Below are 8,976 nucleotides of genomic sequence, written 5' to 3'. Positions count from 1 at the left end.
GGGCGGGAGCAGTGTTTGAGCAGCTGGCAGAGCTGTACCAGCTGTGGGAATAACCACAGCTCTGCCCCAGAACCTTGTACCAGGGCTAACTCAGTTTAAAACAGCAGCGTGTGGCCTTGCAGAACAATTGAAAACGTAAATCCCATGAAGATCCACTCAGGACAAACGTTCACCCTTCTGAGTTGTCCTGTTTTACTTTCTTAGGGAGGCTGCCAATAAAACTGAGCTAACAGAGGCTTAATTCATGCAAATAATGTTCCTCTTTACATGTATTAAAAGATCCCTCCCTCGCCCCGGGCTGAGAACTCCAGCCACCATGTAGCACACAAGTCCTCAAAGTGGGGCCAGGGCCACAAAGGGGATCACCAGATTCCTACACGGGGGATCGGGCGTTGCCAACCTTCACCCCAAACCCATTTATAATGGTGTTACATAGATAAAACAAGGGTTTAATTCAGTGTTTCCCAATTTTATTTGGCCACGGAACCCTTTTCAACTTAAAAGAATTTCAAGGAACCCCTAGGGTTGCCTGGGGAAAATCTGTCCAAAAAAAAAAAAAGACCCACCAGAATCGGTCAAGCAAAAAATAAATAAATAACTAAATAAAAAGCTGCAAAATAGACTCTGTCTCTTTAAGAGGGGTGGTGGAGTGCCGCGTTCTCGTGGAACCCCAGGGTTCCACGGCACACCAATTGGGAAACACTGGTTTAATTTATAAGGGGAGTTGCACCCGGCGGGTTATGATGTGAAAGGGGTCACCAGGGCAAGAGTTGGAGACCCCCAGAAAAACAATCCCTTTCATCGCTGTATAGTGTCCTTCACACCCAGGGTCACAAACCGCTGTGGAGAGACACAGGAAGACAGCGGGGCCCCTAAACTAAAGAGAAGAGGAAGGGTGGGTTCCAGGAGGGCTCCGGATAGAGCGAGAGCTGCCCCAATGTGTCACCTAGAACCCTGCCCTGCCCGCGCCGCAAGCACGAGACCTCGCGCGGGGAAGGCTGCTCTCCGTTTGCAAACTTGAGAGGTCAGGGAAACGTTCAGATTTCGGGGACCTTCCCCAGCAGAGCATAAGAGCATCAGAACGGCCATCCTGGGTCAGACCACAGGTACATCTCACCCTGTGTCCTGTCTGCCCACAGTGGCCAGTGCTAGGTACCCCAGAGGGCGTGAACAGAACAGGTAATCCCTCTCCTGTTGCCCATTTCCAGCCTCTGACAAACAGAGGATAGGGACACCATTTCCACCAATCCTGGCTAACAGCCACTGAAGGACCTATCCTCCATGAATGTATCTAGCTCTTTTTGAACCCGTTGAAGTCCTGGCCTTCACCACATCCTCTGGCAAGGAGTTCCACAGGTCGACTGTGTGCTGAGTGAAGAAAAACTTCCTTTGGTTTGTTACTTCCTGCTACTGGTGTGGAAAGGGTGAATAAGGAAAAGTTATTTACTTATTCCCACAGTATAAGAACTAAGGGTCACCCAATGAAATTAATAGGCAGCAGGCTTAAAAAAAAAGGAAATTTTTCTTCATTCAGCGCACAGTCAACCTGTGGAACTCCTTGCCAGAGGATGCGGTGAAGGCTAGGATTTTAACAAGGTTCAAAAAAGAGCTAGAAAGATAGATTCATGGAGGGTAGGTCCATCAACGGCTATTAGCCAGGATATGTAGGAATGGGGTCCCTAGCCTCTCTTTGTCTAGATATGGGTTTCAGGAGAGGGACCACGTGGGGATTACCTGTTGTGTTCCCCTCAGGAGCATCTGGCATTGGGCACTGTCGGCAGACAGGACTCTGGGCTGGATAGACTGTTGGTCTGACCCAGTCTGGCCGTTCTGATGTTCTTATGATGCGACTACATCTGTACGCAGTATTCAAGCTGTGGGCATCCCATGGTTTTATATAGAGGCAATACGATATTTTCTGTCTTAAACTCTATCCCTTTTTATGATTCCTGACATTGGGTTTGCTTTTTTGCCTGCCGCTGCGCACGGAGGGGATGTTTCCAGAGAACTCTCCCCAGTGACTCCAAGATCTCTCTCTCGAGTAGAGCTAAATTCGCCCCCATCATTTTGTGTGTGTAGGTGAGATGATGGTTTCCAAGGTGCATTACTTTGATTTATCAACAGTACAATTCATTGGCCATTTTGATGCCCAGTCACCTAGTTTGGTGAGATCCTTCTGAAGCGCTTCAGCCTGCTTTGGTCTTCACTCACTGGAACGGTTTGGTGAGCACGGGAGCCTCCGTGAGGATCGCCACCGCCAGGCAGAGCGCCTCCGTGGTGTGGCACCGGAAGGGAGCGCGTTCTCCACGGAGGGTTTGTCCGAGAGTCAGAGCAGATCCCAGCCCTGGAGATGCAAGAGGGGCAGAGCTGGAGGATTGGGGGGAGAGGCAGATGAGTACAGACAGGGCTGCATTCAGCACAGCTGCGACGTGACAAGCCGGGGCTGGGAGACCAAGCGGGAGAGGGCAATGGCTCGGAGGCAGCGGTGTTGGCTTTATACCGGGACTCACCCAGGTGCAGCACCCGGGAGGGGCAGCACTGGGACCCCAGAGTGCCAGCACTGTCCAGCAGCCTCACCCCCGGCTGGGCTGGTCAGCCTCCTTCCCTCTTCCGCCTTCACCATGGGGCCTCTGCCTGGGATGAGACCAACTTCCTGCCTGGAGCTGCACCCACAGGGGGGGGGGGAGGGGACTGCCTGTTGGTGCACTGGGGGGCTCTCCAACAGGGAGGGGACTGTCTGAGGGAAAAGAGTGCAAAGGGAAGGGGGCAGACGGCCCCAGACAGCTGGGGGAGGGGATAGAGGAGCCCCCCACCCTAGGACAGACTGGAGGTGGGGGGAGTAGGGTGCTGCCCAGCGTCCCCCTGAGCTGGTGAGAGATGCTGCTAGCAAGAGGGGAGCCCAAGTAGGTCAATGGCGGGGGGTGGGGCTAGGCAACCCCCAAGAGCCAGGGTAGGGTGGGGGATGCAGTGGGGGGGCTGGCCCAGACAGGGGAATGAAGTTCTGGGTTCAGGACAGTGACAGAACAAGTTGTGGGCATGGGGGCCTTAAATTCCCTGCTTAGGCTGGATACCTGAGCCCCTCCTGAGAGCTCCCCTAGGCCGGGTACATGAACCCCCCCTCAGAGCTCCCTTAGGCCTGATACCTGAGCCCCCCCTCAGAGCTCCCCTAGGCCGGGTACATGAACCCCCCCTCAGAGCTCCCCTAGGCCGGGTACCTGAGCCCCCCTCAGAGCTCCCCTAGGCCGGGTACATGAACCCCCCCTCAGAGCTCCCTTAGGCCTGATACCTGAGCCCCCCCTCAGAGCTCCCCTAGGCCGGGTACATGAACCCCCCCTCAGAGCTCCCTTAGGCCTGATACCTGAGCCCCCCCTCAGAGCTCCCCTAGGCCGGGTACCTGAACCCCCCCTCAGAGCTCCCCTAGGCCTGGTACCTGAACCCCCCCTCAGAGCTCCCCTAGGCCGGGTCCCTGAACCCCCCCTCAGAGCTCCCTTAGGCCTGATACCTGAGCCCCCCCTCAGAGCTCCCCTAGGCCGGGTACCTGAACCCCCCCTCAGAGCTCCCCTAGGCCGGGTACCTGAACCCCGCCCTCAGATCTCCCCTAGGCCTGGTACCTGAACCCCCCCTCAGAGCTCCCCTAGGCCTGGTACCTGAACCCCCCCTCAGAGCTCCCCTAGGCCTGGTACCTGAGCCCCCCCTCAGATCTCCCCTAGGCTGGGTACCTGAACCCCCCCTCAGAGCTCCCCTAGGCCTGGTACCTGAGCCCCCCTCAGATCTCCCCTAGGCCGGGTACCTGAACCCCCCCTCAGAGATCCCCTAGGCCTGGTACCTGAGCCCCCCTCAGATCTCCCCTAGGCCTGGTACCTGAACCCCCCCTCAGAGCTCCCCTAGGCCGGGTACCTGAACCCCCCCTCAGAGCTCCCCTAGGCCGGGTACCTGAACCCCCCCTCAGAGCTCCCCTAGGCCTGGTACCTGAACCCCCCCTCAGAGCTCCCCTAGGCCTGGTACCTGAGCCCCCCCTCAGAGCTCCCCTAGGCCTGGTACCTGAGCCCCCCCTCAGAGTTCCCCTAGGCCAGGTACCTGAACCCCCCCTCAGAGCTCCCCTAGGCCTGGTACCTGAACCCCCCCTCAGAGCTCCCCTAGGCCGGGTACCTGAACCCCCCCTCAGAGCTCCCCTAGGTCTGGTACCTGAACCCCCCCTCAGAGCTCCCCTAGGCCTGGTACCTGAGCCCCTCCTCAGAGCTCCCCTAGGCCGGGTACCTGAACCCCCCCTCAGAGCTCCCCTAGGACAGGTACCTGAACCCCCCCTCAGAGCTCCCCTAGGACAGGTACCTGAACCCCCCCTCAGAGCTCCCCTAGGCCTGGTACCTGAGCCCCCCCTCAGAGCTCCCCTAGGCCTGGTACCTGAGCCCGCCCTCAGAGCTCCCCTAGGACAGGTACCTGAACCCCCCCTCAGAGCTCCCCTAGGACAGGTACCTGAACCCCCCCTCAGAGCTCCCCTAGGCCTGGTACCTGAGCCCCCCCTCAGAGCTCCCCTAGGCCTGGTACCTGAGTCCCTCCTCAGAGCTCCCCTAGGCCGGGTACCTGAACCCCCCCTCAGAGCTCCCCTAGGCCTGGTACCTGAGCCCCCCCCTAGGTCTGGTACCTGAGCCCCCCCTCAGAGATCCCCTAGGCCTGGTACCTGAACCCCCCCTCAGAGCTCCCCTAGGCCTGGTACCTGAACCCCCCCTCAGAGATCCCCTAGGCCTGGTACCTGAACCCCCCCTCAGAGCTCCCCTAGGCCTGGTACCTGAACCCCCCCTCAGAGATCCCCTAGGCCTGGTACCTGAACCCCCCCTCAGAGCTCCCCTAGGACAGGTACCTGAACCCCCCCCTCAGAGCTCCCCTAGGCCTGGTACCTGAACCCCCCCTCAGAGCTCCCGTAGGCCTGATACCTGAGCCCCTCCTCAGAGCTCACCTAGGCCTGGTACCTGAACCCCCCCTCAGAGATCCCCTAGGCCTGGTACCTGAGTTCCCCCCCAGGCTTCCCTAGGCCTGGTACCTGAGCTCCCCCCAGGCTCCCCTAGGCCTGGTACCTGAGCTCCCCCCAGGCTCCCCTAGGCCTGGTACCTGAACCCCTCCTCAGAGCTCCCCTAGGACAGGTACCTGAACCCCCCCTCAGAGCTCCCCTAGGCCTGGTACCTGAACCCCCCCTCAGAGCTCCCCTAGGACAGGTACCTGAACCCCCCCTCAGAGCTCCCCTAGGACAGGTACCTGAACCCCCCCTCAGAGCTCCCCTAGGCCTGGTACCTGAGCCCCCCCTCAGAGCTCCCCTAGGCCTGGTACCTGAGCCCGCCCTCAGAGCTCCCCTAGGACAGGTACCTGAACCCCCCCTCAGAGCTCCCCTAGGCCTGGTACCTGAGCCCCCCCTCAGAGCTCCCCTAGGCCTGGTACCTGAGCCCCTCCTCAGAGCTCCCCTAGGCCGGGTACCTGAACCCCCCCTCAGAGCTCCCCTAGGTCTGGTACCTGAGCCCCCCCTCAGAGATCCCCTAGGCCTGGTACCTGAACCCCCCCTCAGAGATCCCCTAGGCCTGGTACCTGAGCCCCTCCTCAGAGCTCCCCTAGGCCTGGTACCTGAACCCCCCCTCAGAGATCCCCTAGGCCTGGTACCTGAACCCCCCCTCAGAGCTCCCCTAGGACAGGTACCTGAACCCCCCCCTCAGAGCTCCCCTAGGCCTGGTACCTGAACCCCCCCTCAGAGCTCCCGTAGGCCTGATACCTGAGCCCCTCCTCAGAGCTCACCTAGGCCTGGTACCTGAACCCCCCCTCAGAGATCCCCTAGGCCTGGTACCTGAACCCCCCCTCAGAGCTCCCCTAGGCCTGGTACCTGAGTTCCCCCCCAGGCTTCCCTAGGCCTGGTACCTGAGCCCCCCCTCAGAGCTCCCCTAGGCCTGGTACCTGAGCTCCCCCCAGGCTCCCCTAGGCCTGGTACCTGAGCTCCCCCCAGGCTCCCCTAGGCCTGGTACCTGAACCCCTCCTCAGAGCTCCCCTAGGACAGGTACCTGAACCCCCCCTCAGAGCTCCCCTAGGCCTGGTACCTGAACCCCCCCTCAGAGCTCCCTTAGGCCTGGTACCTGAACCCCCCCTCAGAGCTCCCCTAGGCCTGGTACCTGAACCCCCCCTCAGAGCTCCCCTAGGCCTGGTACCTGAACCCCTCCTCAGAGCTCCCCTAGGCCTGGTACCTGAACCCCCCCTCAGAGCTCCCCTAGGCCTGGTACCTGAACCCCCCCTCAGAGCTCCCCTAGGCCTGGTACCTGAGCCCCCCCTCAGAGCTCCCCTAGGCCTGGTACCTGAACCCCCCCTCAGAGCTCCCCTAGGCCTGGTACCTGAACCCCCCCTCAGAGCTCCCCTAGGCCTGGTACCTGAACCCCCCCTCAGAGCTCTCCTACTCCTGGTACCTGAACCCCGCCCCAGCCCAAGCCCCCCCCCCCCCCCTTGCTGTGCTTTTCCATTCTCAGGTCTCCCTTGGGCTCCACATGCTCCAAATCGCTCAGATTCTTGTGCATTGTGAAGACACAAAGGCTTCCAACCCTGCACATTTCCTCGCACGGGGGGTGGGGGGGGGGTTGGCTTAGCACCTGCTCCTGTGTCCGCGCCAATGCCTGGGACAGCCAGGGAGGGCTCCTGGGGCTTTGCCCGGGTGGAAGAGGCTGCAGGGCAGTGCATGGAGTGACTTAGGGTCACAGCGCGGCACCGGCGCAGTGGGTTTGTTTTCATTCTTATCCAAAACGGTGCGTGAATCCCTCCCCCCCCAGCCTCTGCCCCTCGCCACAGCCCCTCGCTACGCCTGCCTGGTCCCGCGGCCGGGAGGAATGTCTGTGGTATGCCGCATTCTTTCATTTGTTTGCTGCTGGATTAGCTCAGGGACATGGACCCCGGCAGGGAGACGGGGCTTTGGGGAACACACAGGCCCCGGGAAATCCTAGAGACCGAATGCTCGTCTCCAAGGGCCTTGCCCCGCCAGCGGGCCGCTGCCCCGTTCTCCGTTCTCCCACAGCGCAGCGGGGCCTGCCAGCCTCATCCCGGCCTTCCCTCACTCCTCCTCCAGGCCTGGTGCAGCTCTGGAACCGGAGGCCAGTCCAGTGTCCCACACACTGAAAAGCGGCATGTCCCGGCTGCGGAGTATGTTTGTGCTCCAAGTCCCTGCCCCTAAGAGCTTCCAGGCTGGAAAGGGGCCGTGGCAGGCGGGGGAGACAAGCGAGTCGGGAGGGAGAGGGGTTAGGAGAGGCAAGGTAACGCAAATACTAGGATGAGCTCAGTCCGTAGCCAGCCTGGAGCCGTGATCACAGCCCCTGCAGAAAGAGGAGCAAGCTGCACCCGGCCCGTTTCCACGGGGGATTACGCCAGTCCAGCTTCACTAGTGGCGTAGTGGGGCCAAACCACCTCTGTGGGCAAAGCCTTACTCAGAATACGGACGTCGTTCAGACTCAGCCCGCACCTGATATGTCCCTGGCTTTCTTTCCCCGGCCTGCCCACTTTCCTCTGCAGCTCGGCAAGCTCCCCCCTAGCGGCCACACCCCAAGCCCTGGCCAGCGTGAAACCCCTCCATGTGCGATGGCACAGGGCCAGGTGTGGACAGCAGCCTCCAGGGAGGCGAGGCTGGCCAGGGGGATCGCAGCCATGGCTAGATTGCTTCCTGCTTCCTGCCCAGACCAGAGGTACCTCGGGGAACCCTGAACCCGCCCACATGTCCCAGGATAAATCCAGATCATCAGTGTTATTAATCAGCTCTGGGAAGACAGGAGGTTGGGCTGGATTATGGAGCTTTGGGTAATTAATGTTCGGCTAATTCAGGTTGTTCTGTTAGGGAGGGGGTGACCAGCCCTCGATGGGGAGAGGGCCCTCTTCTCCCTACCCTATAGAATTGGGCTGCCATAGGGGATCAGAGATGTAGGGCAGGCACGGGTGGGGCACTGGGCAGACTGGTATGAAAAGTGCTTTCAAATGGGCATCAGTTAGGCCTCTCAACAAATCTGTCAGTAATTTCTCCATTTTACAGATGGGGAAACTGAGGCAGCAACAAGGAAAAGAATTTGCACAGAATGAGGTGATCGCAGAACTGGTAAGAGAACTCGAGAGGCCTCCCTTGCTCTAACCACTAGACCACACTCCTCTTCCAGAGCTGGAAGGGAACCCAGGAGTCCTGACTTCCAGCCACCAGACAGCACCGCGTCCCTCGCTCCTCTACGTGATGCCCTTCATAACTAACCCCAACTGTTTCCTCACGACTCGGAGAGTTAGTGGAGCTAATGGGTTCTGTATTGTTTCCTAACCTTGGGTTAAACTGCAGTCAGGGTCTTGTGCAGGTCCTGGAGGAGATAACAGGAGGCGGAGAGGGCGGCTGCATTCCACTTGGGTTCCCTCACTTCTGTCAGCCGCGGGTCCAGGGGACATGCACCAAAACAGCTGGCGATAAACAGAGACTGTAAATTGAGACTGTCCCAGATCTGCAGCACCATTCTCTTTCCCTACCTGTGTGGTGCTGCTTAAGAGGGAAAAGGGTTTGGCTTGAAGCCATGAGAATCACTTGCTAAGATTCAATTAGCTTAATTACCTTGTGGTTAACCTTGCGGGGGTGGAGCGGGGGAGCCAAGGGCTGTTCTAATACATTAGGAATCCTAGACCAGATTTGCAAGAGTACGTGCTTAAAGCCGTCCTTTCTTAGACACCTAAATTAGTGACCTGCACCAAAGTCCATGGGCCCTGCTGGCCGCTCGGCACTTCTGAAATCAGTTCACTTATGTGCATGCCTAAGTATAGATTTGAGGGGTCTCACATGAGGACACTGCTTCTGGAAATCCGGTTTCCTGTATGTATAAATAGCATGTGTAGCCCACTGGTCAACATGTGTGATGATTAGGGCCCTACCAAATTCATAGCCACGAAAAGGGGCCACGGATCATGAACTCTGTGAAATCTGGTCTTTTGTGTGGCTTTTAC

Source organism: Pelodiscus sinensis, chromosome 1 (genome assembly GCF_052426305.1).
Source record: "Pelodiscus sinensis isolate ZL-2025 chromosome 1, ASM5242630v1, whole genome shotgun sequence".
Classification (NCBI taxonomy): Eukaryota; Metazoa; Chordata; order Testudines; family Trionychidae; genus Pelodiscus; species Pelodiscus sinensis.
The sequence above is the reverse complement of the archived record's forward strand: the minus strand, read 5'-3'. Positions refer to the sequence as shown.